Consider the following 16,494-nt stretch of genomic DNA (forward strand, 5'->3'; position numbering starts at 1 on the left):
CACCAATGTGTCACTGTTAACCATGTTTTTTGTCTCTGTATGTAACACTTCTCAAAACCTTTTCCTGAGGGATGAAAGATGCTAGGGGAATGTCTGCAGAAAGAAATCTGCAGAATTTTTGTGGACCTGCTCAAAAGTTAATCCTACTGTTCATTTTGGAAAAATGCTACTACGTGACTGGTTGTGTTGAAGGAAGGGAAAATTCTCATATATAGATGTAAGAGCATCATCAGGTTTCAAGCAGTTGAGTCTGTTATTAAGCAAAAAGTTAATGGAATAAAGGACTGTTACTATGATTAATATGACAGAACTTCATTGTATCAATCAAATTGTGTGATGCATAACTTTGATTTGCTGTGCATTATCAAACTACAAAATGATCTTATATTTTAATGACTAAAAATGCCATTATTTTATATGACAGTTAATAATTGTCTTTTATTTAAACAATTAAATTATCATATATATATATATATATATAATGTTCAGTTGTAAGGCATTTATAAGTGATTAGTTAATGATAATATAATCATTTCAAAACATAACTATGTTCATAAATGATTAATAAGGGATTTGTTAATATTTGTATCCATGTTTTGTAGAGTTACACATCATTAACAAGTGATTAGATGATGATTAACTAATTCACAAAACATGACTATATGCTCACAAATGATTAATAAGCTAAAGATTTACAAATCTGTCATAAGTTATCTTAAAAAATTGCATATCATGAAATAATCAATCATATCCTTAGTAAACTCCGCCACCTCGAGGAGACTGTGAGCGGACGCCGTCGCCGCCTCGGGGGAACTGTGAGCGGACGCCTACACCACCTCAGGTGAACTGTGAGTGGACGCCGCCGCCGGCGCCTCGGGGGAACTGTGAACGGACACCGCCGCCATCTCGGGGGAACCGTGAGCGGACGCCGCCGCCGGCACCTCGGGGGAACTGTGAACGGACACCGCCGCCGTCTCGGGGGAACCATGAGCGGACACTGCCTCCACCTCGGGGGAACTGAGAGCGGACGCCACCGCCCGAGAGGGTAGTGAGTGGACGCCGCTGCCTCTGGAGCTTTCGGAGCACCCACTGGCGCCTCGTGGGAATGGTGAGCGGCTACCGGCACCTCGTGGGAATCCTGAGTGGCCACTGGCGCCTCGTAGGAATCCTGAGCGGCCACTGGCGACTCGTGGGAATCCTGAGCGGACACCGCTGCCTCGTGGGAATCCTGAGCGGACACCGCGCCTCATGGGAATCAGAGTGGAGACCGCCGCCTCGTGGGAATCCTGAGCGGACAGCGCCGCCTCGTGGGATTCGTGAGCGGACACTGCTGACTTGGGGGCTTTGTGAGGGGACACCGCTGCCTCTGAGACATTGTGAGTGGATGCCACCACCTTCTGGTAACTGTGAGGGGACGCTGCCACCTCGGACCCCTTGTGAGTGGACGCAAACGCCTCAGGAGGATCGTGAGCAGCCATTGCCTCCCTCACCGACATCAGTGGAGGATCCTGCATGCGGCGTCTAAGCCTGAGGTGCCCAGAGAATGACCCCAAGAAACTGGAAGTGGCCGGCATGACCTGAGGAGGTCCTGGAACAGCAGCCCATACTGGGAGGGGGGCTCCCTCCAGTAGTTCCACCTCCTTTAAATTGATGAAGTGGTCGACCATCTCCCAATAGGACCAAGTACCTAACTCCCCCAGTTCCACCCAGTTGATAGGCTCGTCCAAGCCTGCTAAAAACAGGTGGATGAGGGTGCTCTCCTCAAGCCCTAGCCCTTGGACTGCATCAAGGAGGTCCTCGGCATACAGCCCGAAGGGGCGATTGTCTTGTGGGCAGGGATGCGGCCCATTGGCAGGGGTCTGGATCCTCGGTCGTAAGGAAGCTGGGTATAAGAAAATCCCCATCGCCACTGAATCTTTAAATGGCTCGTTTGTACTGTCACGGAAACGTAAGAGGCGAAGACTCAAGTGCAGGCAGATGAGGATTCTTTATTTATAAATTATCAAAATAAACAAAAACACAGCTGAAACCACCCCGAAGGGGAAAAAACAGAATAGCATTCATGCTTACAACTAGAACATAGACAACTAGACATGAACCAGAACATACGTGAGACAAACGAGCCCAGAACAGAAGACACAGGAATCTTATAAAGGAAAGACAATCAGGTAAACAGCTGGGACAAATTAAATCAAGGAATAAGGTAACGAGAGAACCGGTGAGTAGAGTTTAGGGGAAATGGAGTCCAGAGGAAAGGTAGAAACACAGGTGGAGCAACTAAACAATAATGAGGTAACAAGGCGGGCGGGGTCAGAAAAAGACAGGAGAGAGCACATGGCACCAAACAAACACAAAACTCACAGAAGACAGTGACAGAACGACAGAAGATTGTGACACTTTAAAAATAGGGGATGCAGAAAGCATTGTAAATAATTTATCCATGTGTTTAAACAACAGGATTTGAATACTTTGTAGTGTGTAATGCAATGTAAGGGCTGATTGGTGAGGGTGTAGGCAGATGTCTTTTCTGACATGGATGATTTATAACGGTGTGAGATGTAGCATTTGGACCAATCAGACATACAACTATTTGTTATATTTAACAAATAATATCTAATGCCCCCTCATCTAAGCAAAGGGTCCATGGACCCTTCCCCCAAAATGCAACTATCACCTCAAACCTACATATCGCAGCATGGAGCGGGTTTTTATCCAAAGACGATCCCTCCGGTTCCGCTCCGATACCGCTCACACCACAAGTCTAGGGCAAAAATCCATCCAGAATTCACCTGCGCTTTCAACGATTAACCAAACTGTCAGCCTAAACTTCAAAAATTGTTTGTTGTGTAGGTGAGATGGAGTTCGTAAAATATTTCCAAAAGCAAACCAACAGGTCATACAGGTGCACAATTCTTGTCAAAAAAAAATAGATGATATCGATGTTGAACATGAACAGGAATGTGGTGATACGATTTCAGTAAGTAAGGATTCGTATTTTTAATTTAAAAAGACACATCATGCATGACAGTGTGCTGTGTGAAAAAGGGGAGGCTAAAGAAAAACGTGAGCATTTTGTAATACGAATATTTTAATGTAGCCTACTTAACCCCATGATTTTTTTGCATAGAGAAAGAGATAGAGCAGAAGCGGCAACAAAAACAAAGTGAGGAACTTAGAAGTTTCTTCACTACAGTCAGAGCTCCAACCATAACTGGGTTGAGAAAGAAAGAACTGGATACAGCCTTCTTTAAAATGAGCTTCATGGACTATGAACCACTGAGTGCAGGAGAACGAAAAGCGAAGCAACACTTTGCCGGCACGGCCCAGCCAGGCTACACACCCCCATGCTATAACACTGTGCGGGACATGCTCATGCCTCATGCTCTGGAGAAGATGGAGTATAGGCTGTGAAACCTGTTGAAAAAGGGGGTTAGGTTTGTTCTGTCAGCAGAGATTTGGACCAGTAGAAGAGGGCACAGCTTTCTTGCCATCGTGGCCCGCTTCAAAGATGGGACATTCCGGGGTCACACAGTTTTGTTAAGCTATGACCACATACAGGGGCACCATACCGCAGATCGCATTTACCAGATGTACGAAAGTGTTCTAAAATATTGGAATGTCGTGTGAAAAGGGTCGACACTGCCAGTGCCAGTAAAATGATCAAGGCATTAATCCTCTTCCCTGTGACTGAAGAGAAGGATGAGCTCATTGATGAGGGCACCGCGGGTGCCATCAGCAGCAGTGCTGAACATGTGGAGGATCACAGACCACCTGAGCTGTCGCAGATCGAGGTGGAAGAGGTGGTGTCCAATGTCGAAAACATAATCAATCAGTACTTTACTGTATCCAGTTTACATTTGAGGTGTCCCATTCACATGCTTCAGTTGGCGATCAAAGACGCCATTAACGAGCATGACAGCATTAATAAGCTGCTCGTGAAAGTCGAAAGCGTGGTGAGAAGTGTGAGGGAAAGCACCCTGAACACTGAACAGACAGAAAGTTTAGGTGTCCGCCCAACAACTGCCCGCATCACTAGATGGAACAGCCAGTTAAAAATGATTGGTGTCAGTGAAATAAAATCCCTACTCATCAATGATGCTGCCCTGCCCATGATGATTGCTGCCTTTGGTGAAACATTGGCCAACAACATCTCCTCTCGTTACTAAATATATTATACCAAAAAGCATATACTTTTAGCATCGGTATTGGATTGACGTTTCAAAATTAAATGGGTAATCTGTGACGAGTCTGTGTGCAACAGGCTTAGGAAGATATGGAGGAAACTGAGCGACTAAACCCTCCCCGTGGGACACCGACACCTCACCTGGCTCTGAGTCTGAACCAAAAAGGGCTCGACTGTTTGGTTCATACTTCAGTGAGCAGTTGCACAAACCTGGGGATGCCAAATGTGAGGTTGAAAAATTCCTTTCATCCCTGAGGCAGAACCCGGACGCAGATGTCATACAGTTTTGGAATGAAAACTCCAAGTCATATCCCCGTCTGGCCAAAGTAGCTTGCACCGTCTTCAATATCCCTGCTGGCTCTGCAATTGCCGAGAGGGTGTTTTCTGCTGCCAGCCTGGTATCCAGAAATCATCGCACTAGTCTGAAGCCTCATACATTATCCAGACTTGTTTTCTTGAAGGTGAACACAAAAGTGCTGTAGAAAGTATGCCTAATTTTACATTATAGGCTAATTATTCATTATTATTTATCCTTATTGTAGCATCTGCTTAGGATCATGTATGATCGTTTGGGCTTTATGTTGTAGGCATTTGCATATAAATTACAGAATCTGGCCCCATGGTATACATTTAGTGCTTAATGGCAAAGTTTACCCCCATTATCTGGAAGATACTGAGCATCCAACTTCAAACACATTCCGAGATAACTAGATAGCCCTCGATGCCAGACACCAAATGGGCCTGCCTGACCAGCCAACTCACATTCTCACAATACACAACACACACACACACACACACACACACACACACACACATTTTATTCATTTAGACTATAATTGATCAGTTACAAATGTATCTAGTATATGCATGTATTGTTTGTATGTTTCACTATTGATGTAGCCTAGTTACAATTCTTTATTTGTATTAGTTACTCAGAGTCTCAATGCTTATATTCAGGTATATAAGTGTGTCTCTGCTTTAAGATCTTCTACAGGTTTTATCCTTGGTATCAAAATGATCTGCTTTTTATTTCTCAAACAATTATGCGATCCTAAAATGCATCATACTATTTGTACCATCGTTTGGGTTACCAGATAACCAGTTAATCATGCAATTTATAAAATATGCAAATGAGGTTTTACTGGGACAAAGAAGCACTTTTCCGCTGAAACTATATGCCTTGTCACTGGTCAATCCAACCAAAAGGGGTGTTACCGGGAAACCAGATAAAACCTCTTCCACATCCAAAAAGTGGGCTTCTCTTAACTTGCAGTTCCGTTAACACACCCATCACCTTGGAAACCTTGTGATCTTCTGACAGTTTTCAGCAACTTTATTGATTCACTTCAGAGCAGTCAACCCATGGATAAAATGACAAAGGTTTCAATCCTAACAAAGGTTTCACAGTGGTCTTCTGAGACAAGGTCTTTACAGGGGATCTGTATCTGGGGCTCTAGTTGTCCTGGTCTCCACTGTCTTTCAGGGCTGTAGAGGTCCTTTCTAGGTGCCAATCCACCATCTGGTCTGGATACGTACTGGATCTGGGTGACTGCAGTGACCCTCTGATCTGGATACAGACTGGATCTGGTGGCTACGGTGACCTCGGAATAAGAGAGAAACAGACTAATATTAGCATAGATGCCATTCTTCTAATGATGTAGCGAGTACATCGGGTGTTATGGGAAGTGTTCCCGGTTCCGGTTTACCTAATTAATGCAGCCTAAGAATCCTCGGATTTGGATATTAAAAGCATATTAGTACGTTATGTGTAAGCCAGGTTAAAGTGATGAGTGTTTAATCTAGATTTAAACTGCAAGAGTGTGTCTGCCTCCCAAACAATCTTAGGTAGGTTATTCCAGAGTTTAGGCGCCAAATAGGAAAAGGATCTGCCGCCCGCAGTTGATTTTGATATTCTAGGTATTATCAAATTGCCTGAGTTTTGAGAACGAAGCGGATGTGGAGGATTATAATGTAACAGGAGCTCATTCAAATACTGAGGTGCTAAACCATTCAGGCTTTCTAAGGAAAGATTGCTATCAAATAGCACACCTAGGTTCTTAAATGATGACGAAGAATTAGACATTGTTCTATGTTAATACATGCAGAGTTTTTAGGTCCTATAATTAACACCTCTGTTTTTTCAGAATTTAGCAGTAAGAAATTACTCGTCATCCAGTTTTTTATATCGACTATGGATTCCATTCGTTTTTCAAATTGGTGTGTTTCACCGGGCCGCGAAGAAATATAGAGCTGAGTATCATCGGCATATCAGGGAAAGCTAATACCATGTTTCCTGATGATATCTCCCAAGGGTAACATATAAAACGTGAAGAGTAGCGGCCCTAGTACTGAGCCTTGAGGTACTCCATACTGCACTTGATACCTCTTCATTCACTGCTACGAATTGATGGCGGTCATATAAGTACGATTTAAACCATGCTAATGCACTTCCATTAATGCCAATAAAGTGTTCAAGTATATGCAAAAGAATGTTGTGATCAATAGTGTCAAACGCAGCACTAAGATCCAATAGAACTAATAGAAAGATACAACCACGATCAGATGATAAGAGCAGGTCATTTGTAACTCTAAGGAGAGCAGTCTCAGTACTATGATACGGTCTAAATCCTGACTGGAAATCCTCACAGATACCATTTTTCTCTAAGAAGGAATATAATTGTGAGGATACTACCTTTTCTAGTATATTGGACAGAAAAGGGAGATTTGAGATTGGTCTATAATTAACTATTTCTTTGGGGTCAAGTTGTGGTTTTTTGTTGAGAGGCTTAATAACAGCCAGTTTGAAGGTTTTGGGGACATATCCTAATGACAATGAGGAATTAATAATAGAGAGAAGAGGATCTATGACTTCTGGAAGCACCTCTTTTAGGAGCTTAGATGGTATAAGGTCTAACATACATGTTGTTGGTTTAGATGATTTAACAAGTTTATACAATTCTTCCTCTCCTATAGTAGAGAATGAGTGGAACTGTTCCAAAGGGGGTCTATAATGCACTGTCTGATGCGATACTGTAGCTGATGGCTGAATGGTTAAAATTTTATATCTAATCGTTACGATTTTAGAAGTAAAGTAGTTAATAAAGTTATTATGTGATGTTGGGAAATGTCAACACTTGTTGAGGCTTTATTATTCGTTAATTTAGCCACTGTATTGAATAAATCGTACTCGGTTACTAATGTAACCTCGGTTCTCTCTAGAAGAGGGAACGAGTACTGCGTCTTAGCTAAGACGCTACGGGAAAAGTCTATTTTCACTTAATTTTCCTTAATTTTGAATTATTGTAAAGCGCATTTGCAGCAGCACACAGCCATAGGCGAGACGGCTCGCTCGCTCATTGGCTGCTCTGCGGCAACTGCATAAACCTATCGAGCACAGGCTGATGCGCCCTCCATGCCACTTCCCGCCGAAACGGGTGTGGCCTAGCCCTATAAAGGGAGCTCGAAAAGGCTGACTCACCTGATTTATTTCATCGCCGAAGCGAACCAGAGTGAATCGTACGCACGGCAGAGAACGCAGTACTCGTTCCCTCTTCTAGAGAGAACCGAGGTTACATTAGTAACTGAGTACGTTCTCTTACGAGAGTTCTCTCGTACTGCGTCTTAGCTAAGACGCTACGGGAACCCAATGTAAAACGCCGTGCGTGCAGAGATCACACACCAATAAACCTGGAAGCGACGCCCAGGATTTACAGTGCACAATCACCAGAGGGACTCACAGAGAGTCCTAGAACAGGAGGGGGAAACCCTCCGTCCCATATCTAGCAGCGTCCGTAGACGCGGCAATATGACATCACATATTCAAGGCAAGGCCTGACCAATGTGGGAATGTGGGTCTTACGCAATACTGCCCATATAACAGTCGGCAGCGCATCGCGCTTGCGATCTCAGAGTTCCAATCAGGACACTGATTCAACTATACCGACAACAGCTTTGCTTGCAGAGCGGGAACCTCTAGGTTATAGGCTACCTGATAAATGTAGACGGCGAGGCCCATCCTGCCGCCATACATATATCCTGTAAGGAAATCCCACTAGACCACGCCCACGATGAGGCGACGCCTCTTGTGGAGTGTGCTCTGACACCCAGTGGGCACTGAAGGCCCCTGGATGTGTAAGCTAACGCTATAGCTTCAACTATCCATCTGGATAGGCTCTGTTTCGAAACAGCCATTCCCTTGGAACGTCCACTGAACGAGACAAACAGCTGCTCAGTCTGTCTGAAGACAACAGAGCGAGACACATAAGTTCTTAAAACCCTAACAGGGCAAAGAAGACTTCAGTCTCCATCCTCTTCTGACACCGACAGGGCAGACAGGGAAATAACCTGAGCCCGAAACGGTGTGTTGAGGGATTTCGGCACATAACCGTGCCTAGGTTTGATTATGACTCTTGAGTCATTAGGCCCAAACTCCAAGCACGTCGGGCTCACCGAGAGCGCGTGCAGGTCACCCACACGCTTCACTGAAGCGAGAGCCAACAGGAACACTGTCTTGAATGACAGATGTTTGAGGCTAACCGTTCGGATAGGCTCGAAAGGGGAACCTTTCATGGCCTCCAAAACCGTCGAGAGGTCCCATACAGGGACTGACGGAGGTCTGGGAGGATTCAGCCTCCTAGCTCTTCTAAGGAAGCGGATGACCAAATCGTTCCTTCCTATTGACTGACCGAGCGTTGTCTCAGAAAACGCTGCGATAGCCGCCACGTAAACTTTGAGCGTGGAGGGGGCTCTGCCTTTATCCAACAGCTCCTGTAGGAAGGATAGAACCTCCGTCACCTCACAACTAAGGGGTGAACGTCCCCGAGCTGTGCACCAGCTGGAGAATACTGACCACTTCGAGGCATATAGCCATCGAGTCGACGGAGCTCTAGCCTGAGTGATAGTATTTAGCACTCCCACTGAGAGATCAGCGGGTAACCGTTGAGCGCCCACACATGGAGGGACCACAACTCCGGTTGAGGGTGCCAAATCGAGCCCCTGGCCTGCGAGAGAAGGTCCCTCCTCAATGCCACTGGCCACGGGGCAGTGTCTGCTAACTGCATCAAATCTGGAAACCATGGTTGGTTCTTCCAAAGTGGTGCTACAAGCAGTACTGAGCATCTTGTTTCCCTCACCCGTTCTATCACCTGCGGAAGGAGGGAGACGGGGGGAAAAGCATAGAGCGGGCACCACGGCCACCTTTGTGACAGCGCGCTTTCGTTCTTGGAAAAGAACGCGGGGCAGTGAGCGTTTTCGTGGGACGCGAAGAGGTCCACTTCCGCCCTGCCAAATCTCTCCCACAGCAGCTGGACTGTCTGTGGGTGTAGAGACCATTCGCCCGTGGGAATGTTGCTTCTGGACAGTCTGTCTGGACCCAGATTCTGTAGCCCAGGCACATGAACTGCTCTCAGCGAGCACAAGTTGCGCTGAGCCCAAACCAGGAGGCGTTCCGCCAACCTGTACAGGTTTCGGGACCTGAGACCGCCCTGGTGATTTATGTAGGACACCACAGACATGTTGTCCGAACGGACTAAGACGTGGTGGCCCTTGATTCGGGGACAAAAGCGCATCAGCGCGTTTTCCACTGCCAGCATTTCCAGGCAGTTGATATGTTGGAGCTTTTCTCGTTCTGACCACAGGCCAAAGAACGGTCTGCCCTCGAGCAGCGCTCCCCATCCAGAAGTGGAGGCGTCCGTCGACACCATTTTCACTTTCCCAGGCTTACACCTGATTGGTACCAGTCGTTCGCTGTCCAGGGTTTCAAGGCTGTGACACAGCTCTGATTGACCTTGAGACGCAACTGACCGGATATCCACGCTCTGCGCAGTACTAGCGCTTTCAGCCAGAACTGCAAGGGGCGCATGTGGAGCAGGCCCAACTGAAGAACTGGTGATGCTGAGGCCATGAGACCTAGCATCTTCTGAAATTCTCTGAGCGGGAAGGTCGCGCCGCAGCGGAGAGAGCTCGCTGCGCGCTGAATGCCCAACGCGCGCCGCGTTGTCATGGAGCGTGAGTCCAGAGCTATACCCAAAAACAGTATCGTCTGACTGGGGTTCAGCGAACTCTTCATCCAGTTGACACTGAGACCGAGTTTCTCGAGGTGATCGAGTATAATGGCCCTGTGTTCCATGAGCTCTGATCGTGATTGAGCCAGAATCAGCCAGTCGTCCAAATAGTTCAGCACTCGCATGCCTCTGAGTCTGAGAGGAGCAAGCGCTGCGTCCATGCACCTCGTAAACGTACGAGGAGCCATGGACAAGCCGAACGGCAGGACTGTATACTGGTATGTCTGGCCCTCGAAGGCGAATCTCAAGTATTGCCTGTGACGTGACGCTATCTGTATTTGAAAATACGCGTCCTTCAGATCTATCGACATGAACCAGTCTCCTCTGCGAATATGCGCGAGGAGTTTCCTGGTTGTAAGCATTTTGAAACTGCGTTTCACCAATGCCTTGTTCAGCTGTCTTAGATCCAGTATGGGTCTGAAACCCCCGTCTTTCTTGGGCACTAGAAAGTATCTGCTGTACAGCCCCCTTTCGCTTTGAGCTTGAGATACAGGCTCCACAGCCCCTTTGCTCAACAGTTTTGATATTTCGGCTCGAAGTAGGTGTGCTACTTCTGTTTTGACCGTAGTTTCGACGTGCGCTAAAAAGCGCGGAGGGCGTCGAAAAAACTGTAGCGAGTAGCCTCTCTTTATAATGTCTAGCACCCAATCCGAAACCCCTGGAAGCGCTGACCATGCGTCTGCATGAATGGCTAAGGGTTGGATGCGAAGCGCGCTCTGTTGGCTGGGCAACAGCAGCGCTTCGATGTGCTGTAACATGGGCGTTATGCCTGTGACATTTGAGGCGGGGAGCACGCTGATCACAGCGAGCAGATCGCTCGTCCTCGACCCCGCCACGGTGCTTAACCGAATGAGGGAGGGCTGAGCGGGTCCCGTGGGACTCGTGCTGCCTGTGAGTAATTGTGGGCTGTAAGCGTGCACATTTACTGCTTTCGACTCGCTGTCTGCCTTGGCAGAACGAACGTGCACGGGTTTCGTTTTTACAGAAACCACATGCCGTATGTGACATAGTGTTTGTGGGCACTGAGGAGTGGGCACGTTTACTATGTAGTGCGCGCGATCGACCTGAGTCGCTTTTATGGGCGCGAGCCCTGTGTGAAGGGCTGTGCTTATATGTGGAGATGGGCACTGAGCAGTGGGCATCGTCACTACATTTATAGCACCATCGGCCGTGGCCGGGACACCAGAAATTACTCTCTTTTCGGGAAATATCTGGGTAGCCGTGATATCGGCTTTTGTGTGCAGGCAAGCGAGCAACCGTACAGGCTTTCGCGTTGCAGAAGACGCTGAGACAGTCACAATTCCTGGAACTGAAACAGCGGCGCGCTTGGGTGAGAGTTCGCGGGGCGACGGCCGGTAGAGCGAGAGCGGGGTCTCGAGCTGCGTTGCTGACGCTGTTGCGGTGAAGCAGCAGGAGTCGGGGGGTGTGGCTGAGAGCTTTGCAGGGCCGGTCTAGCACGACTCGCTGCAGAATCGGAGCGCTTCGGGAGGAAGTGCTTGAATGCTTGCGACGCTTTCTGGTGCTCGACGAATCTCTCAACGAACTCGTTGACAGAAGATCCGAAGAGGCCAGTGGTAGTCAGCGGGGCGTCGAGGAACGCAGTGCGTTCAGACTCTGCCATGTCTGATAGCATCAGCCATAGATGCCTCTCAGCCACAGTAGCGGAAGCCATAACTCGTCCCATGGCCTTTGCAGCGGACTTAGTAGCGCGAAGAGAGAGATCCGAAGCACTCTTCAAATCCGCGAGACAGATAGCCTCAGGTCCCATCTCGTCCAGCTTACGGAGGAGATCACCCTGGAATATCTGCAGCGTGGCCATGGTGTGTAGTGCAGCCGTCTCGCCTATGGCTGTGTGCTGCTGCAAATGCACTTTACAATAATTCAAAATTAAGGATTATTTTTTGCTTCAGTGTATCGTGAAAAGAGACTTTTCCCGTAGCGTCTTAGCTAAGACGCAGTACGAGAGAACTCTCGTAAGAGAAACCTGGGGTTATGTTTGTTTTTTTCTAAAAGAGAAGAAAAGTAATCGGATCTAGCAGTTTAATTATCTGAGATATCATCACTTGGCTGCAAAACTTCAACATTATCAACATCAATTCCATGTGACAGTATTAAATCTAGAGAATGATTTCAATGAGTAGGTCCTGAGACGTGTTGTCTAACCCCAATAGAGTTCAGAATGTGTATAAATGCTGATCCCAATGCATCTTTTTCATTATTAACATGGATATTAAAATCACAATCTATTAAAACTTTATCTGCAGCCAGAACTAACTCGGATGTAAAATCAGCAAACTCTTTAATAAAGTCTGTATGGTGCCCTGGTGGCCTGTATACAGTAGCCAGTACAAACATCACAGGGGATTTATCATTAACATTTGTTTCTCTGGATAATGTTATATGAAGCACCATTACTTCAAATGAGTTATACTTGAAGCCTGCCTGCCCTCTGAGAAATCCTGAAAACATTTTAATAAATTGAAGCAACACCTCCCCCTTTGCCTTTTGAACGCTGCTCATTGTTATAACAGTAATTTGGGGGGGGCAGACCCATTTAAAATAATGTAATCATCAGGTTTTAGCCAGATTTCTGTCAAACAAAGCACATCTAGATTATGATCAGTGATCATATTATTTACAAAAAGTGTTTTCGTAGAAAGGGATCTGATATTCAATAAGCCAAGCTTTATCATTTGTTTATCCATATTGCATCTGTTTTTTGTTTGTTGAACCTCAATTAAATTGTGTGACGAGTGGGGCGGGGCCGAGGGACATGGGAGCGAGGCCGGGGGAGTGATTGGAGATGAACTACACCTGTTCGTCCCACCGGTCTCGAGGCCCATGGAGGAGATGGAAGGATATAAAACGGGAGCGACGACAGTGAAGGACGAGAGAGGACCAGGCCTGGGCTTTTAGTTGTGTTTTGGTTTTTATTTTATGCGCACCAGTCGTCCGTGAGGGGCTGGTGCGCTGTTTTGTGTTTATTTTGTTATTAAAATGTTTTTGATTGTCCGCCGGTTCCCGCCTCCTTCTTCCGGATGAATATGAAGGTTGATATCGTTACAAATTGTTACTCTTAACTTGGTTTGGACGTTTTTTGTATTTTCTAGTTCGGGGAACAGACACAGTCTCTATAGTGTGATATCTAGGTGAAAGAATCTCTATTGTGCTGAGAATTAACTGACCTCGGTGACGTGAGGCAGCTAGCAGACGGTTGGTTTAGCCAGTTTGTCTGCTTCCTGACCCGGGCCCCTGTAAGTCAGGTATAAACTCTAAGAATATGTGCCATATTTCTAGAGAGAACAGCGGCGCCACCCCAGGAGGGATGAAGACCATCTCTTTACAACAGGTCAGGTCTGCCCCAAAAGCTTGTCCAATTGTCTATGAAACCTATGTTATTCTGCGGGCACCACTTAGACAAGCAGCCATTGAGTGATGACAATCTGCTATGCATCTCATCACCACGGTAAACAGGGAGGGGACCAGAGCATATTACAGTGTCTGACATCGTGCTTGCAAGGTCACACACTTCTTTAATGTTATTTTTAGTGATCTCCGACTGGCGAAGTCGAACATCATTAGTGCCGGCATGAATAACAATCTTACTGTATTTACGTTTAGCATTAGCCAGCACTTTTAAATTTGCCAAGATGTCAGGTGCTCTGGCTCCCGGTAAACATTTGACTATGGTGGCTGGTGTCTCTATATTCACATTCCGTACAATAGAATCGCCAATAACTAGAGCACTTTCATCAGGTTTCTCAGTGGGTGCATCACTGAGTGGGGAGAACCTGTTTAATGTTTTGATCAGAACAGAAGAGTGGTGTTTTGACCCACGACTATGCTGCCTCACTGTCACCCAGTTGCCCTGCTAGAGCTAGACGCATCCAAAGCCGTATCTAGAGCCCTAACATTCTTACTGTCCTCAATTAAAGTTTGAATGCGTGTCTCTAATTCTGATTCTAATTCCCTACATTTATCACATGTGAACTTGTGAAAAACTGGAGTGAGAGACAGGAGAGGAGAAAGGTAAACAGTGATAGGTACGAATGAAAATGCTAATGACAGGCTAACGAGTGCTAACGCAATGCAGGTGAACTGCACGATCAAAATTAATCTGATAAGATTGATCGATAATATCAGAAATATGATCCTGTAGAAAGGGATCTGGTGTTCAATAAGCCAAGCTTTATCATTTGTTTATCCGTATGGCATCTGTTTTTTTTTTTTTTTTTTGTTGAACCTCAATTAAATTGTTACTCTTAAATTGGTTTGGACGTTTTTTGTATTTTCTAGTTCGGGAACAGACACAGTCTCTATAGTGTGATATCTAGGTGAAAGAGTCTCTATGTGCTGAGAATTAACTGACCTCCACTCTCTTGTATGTGAGAGCTCTCTCTCTCTCTCTCTCTCTCTCTGCATTGTGCTAGCTTTCTCTCTCTCTCTCTCTCTCTCTGAAGTGCGCTCTCTCTCTTTCTCTCTCACTCTCTCTATCCATGCCTTCCTTGCGTTGGTATCTATGTTTAATTAATGTGTGTATGTTTGTGTTTAGTCAGATGTTGCATGTTCCCCTGTAGTGTAGTTTAATAAGCATCCATATGTAATCACACTTGGTTGTCTGTGTTTGCTGCTCACAGGACGAGGTCACTTTAACGTTCCAGTTGTGTTACATGCTCTAGGAGTAATGTATTAGTAGTAAAATTATTTTTCGTGGCCAGATAAATAATTTTACTTAGAGTCAATAAACGATTAACACTGTCCGGCCTGCAGACGAACAAATCATTTTATTGTACTTTTAATGCTATAATGCTACAAGTAATGCCTGAAGATACATTTAGTTTATAATAACCTGTTATGATTAATTATTCATTATTATAATTATAATATAAGTTAATATAATGTTTAAAGTGTGTTTAATTTGTGTTCAAAACTTGGATGTTCTGTATTGAGTTTGTTTGAAATAAATTTACGTTCTATTTTGACTGATATTGCTGTGAGTTCTTTATAGGATATAGGCTGCATGGCAGGTGCATAGCGGAGCGGGTTTGAGGCGTGTTGATTTTCCTTTCCGCACCTATGTTAACAGACAAACTGCCTGCGAAATACATCAGGTGTGGTCCAACCACACCGCAACCGCAGCCACGTGAGAGAATAGAAGTAAAACTGAAACCCGCTCCATGTCCTCCACGCAGGCAGTGTGCCAGTGTGGCATGCAGAGGAATTTTTACATTTGAGTGAGCATGAAGTGATTTCACCGGAGCGAGATGAAATTGTAGGTGAACAGGGAGCAGAATTGAGCAGAGCAGTCTGGTACGTCTTTGAGCGGTGGAGCGGGGGAGCGAACACCCACGTGAGGAAATTCTTACTAGAGCTGTAATCAGGCCTTAAAAGTTAGGCCCGACAGGACCCGAGCCCGACAGGTTTCGGCCCGAGCCCGACAAGTACATTTTGATTGACAGCTTTTTAAAAGCCCGAACCCATTTCAATTAAACTTTAGTGCTCTCAATAGCTCTATACTGATAATCCTGTGCACTGAAGCTGAAACATAAGTTTATATGCATAGAACATCTAACACATTAAAAACTGTGTTTCTGCAATGCAACAAACACTATAGTTCATAAGTCAGAAACATCTTTCATGTTGGCAATTTTTTACAGTTAAAATTGTAAAAAGCTACATTCTCTCACTAAGAGATAAGCTGTATTGCATATGTGGGCTTCTTTTAGCTTCATTTCACCAGAACCACTAATTAAACATTAGTGCTCTCAGTAGCTCTATACTGATAATCCTGTGCACTGAAGCTGAAACATAAGTTTATGTGCATAGAACATCTAACACAATAAAAACTGTGTTTCTGCACTGCAACAAACTCTATAGTTCATAAGTCAGAAACATCTTTCATGTTGGCAAGTTTTGCAGTTAACATTGTAAAAAGCTACATTCTCTCACTGAGAGAAAAGCTGTATTGCATATATGGGCTTGTTTTATCTTCTTTTCACCAGAACCACTAACTAAACATTAGTGCTCTCAGTAGCTCTATACTGATAATCCTGTGCACTGAAGCTGTAACATAAGTTTATGTGCATAGAACATCTAACACATTAAAAACTGTGTTTATGCAATGCAAAAAACACTATAGTTCATAAGTCAGAAACATCTTTCTTGTTAGCATGTTTTGCAGTTAACATTGTAAAAAGCTACATTCTCTCACTGAGAGAGAAGCTGTATTGCATATGTGAGCTTGTTTTA

The sequence above is a fragment of the Carassius carassius genome, chromosome 44 (assembly GCF_963082965.1).
Source record: "Carassius carassius chromosome 44, fCarCar2.1, whole genome shotgun sequence".
Lineage (NCBI taxonomy): Eukaryota > Metazoa > Chordata > Actinopteri > Cypriniformes > Cyprinidae > Carassius > Carassius carassius.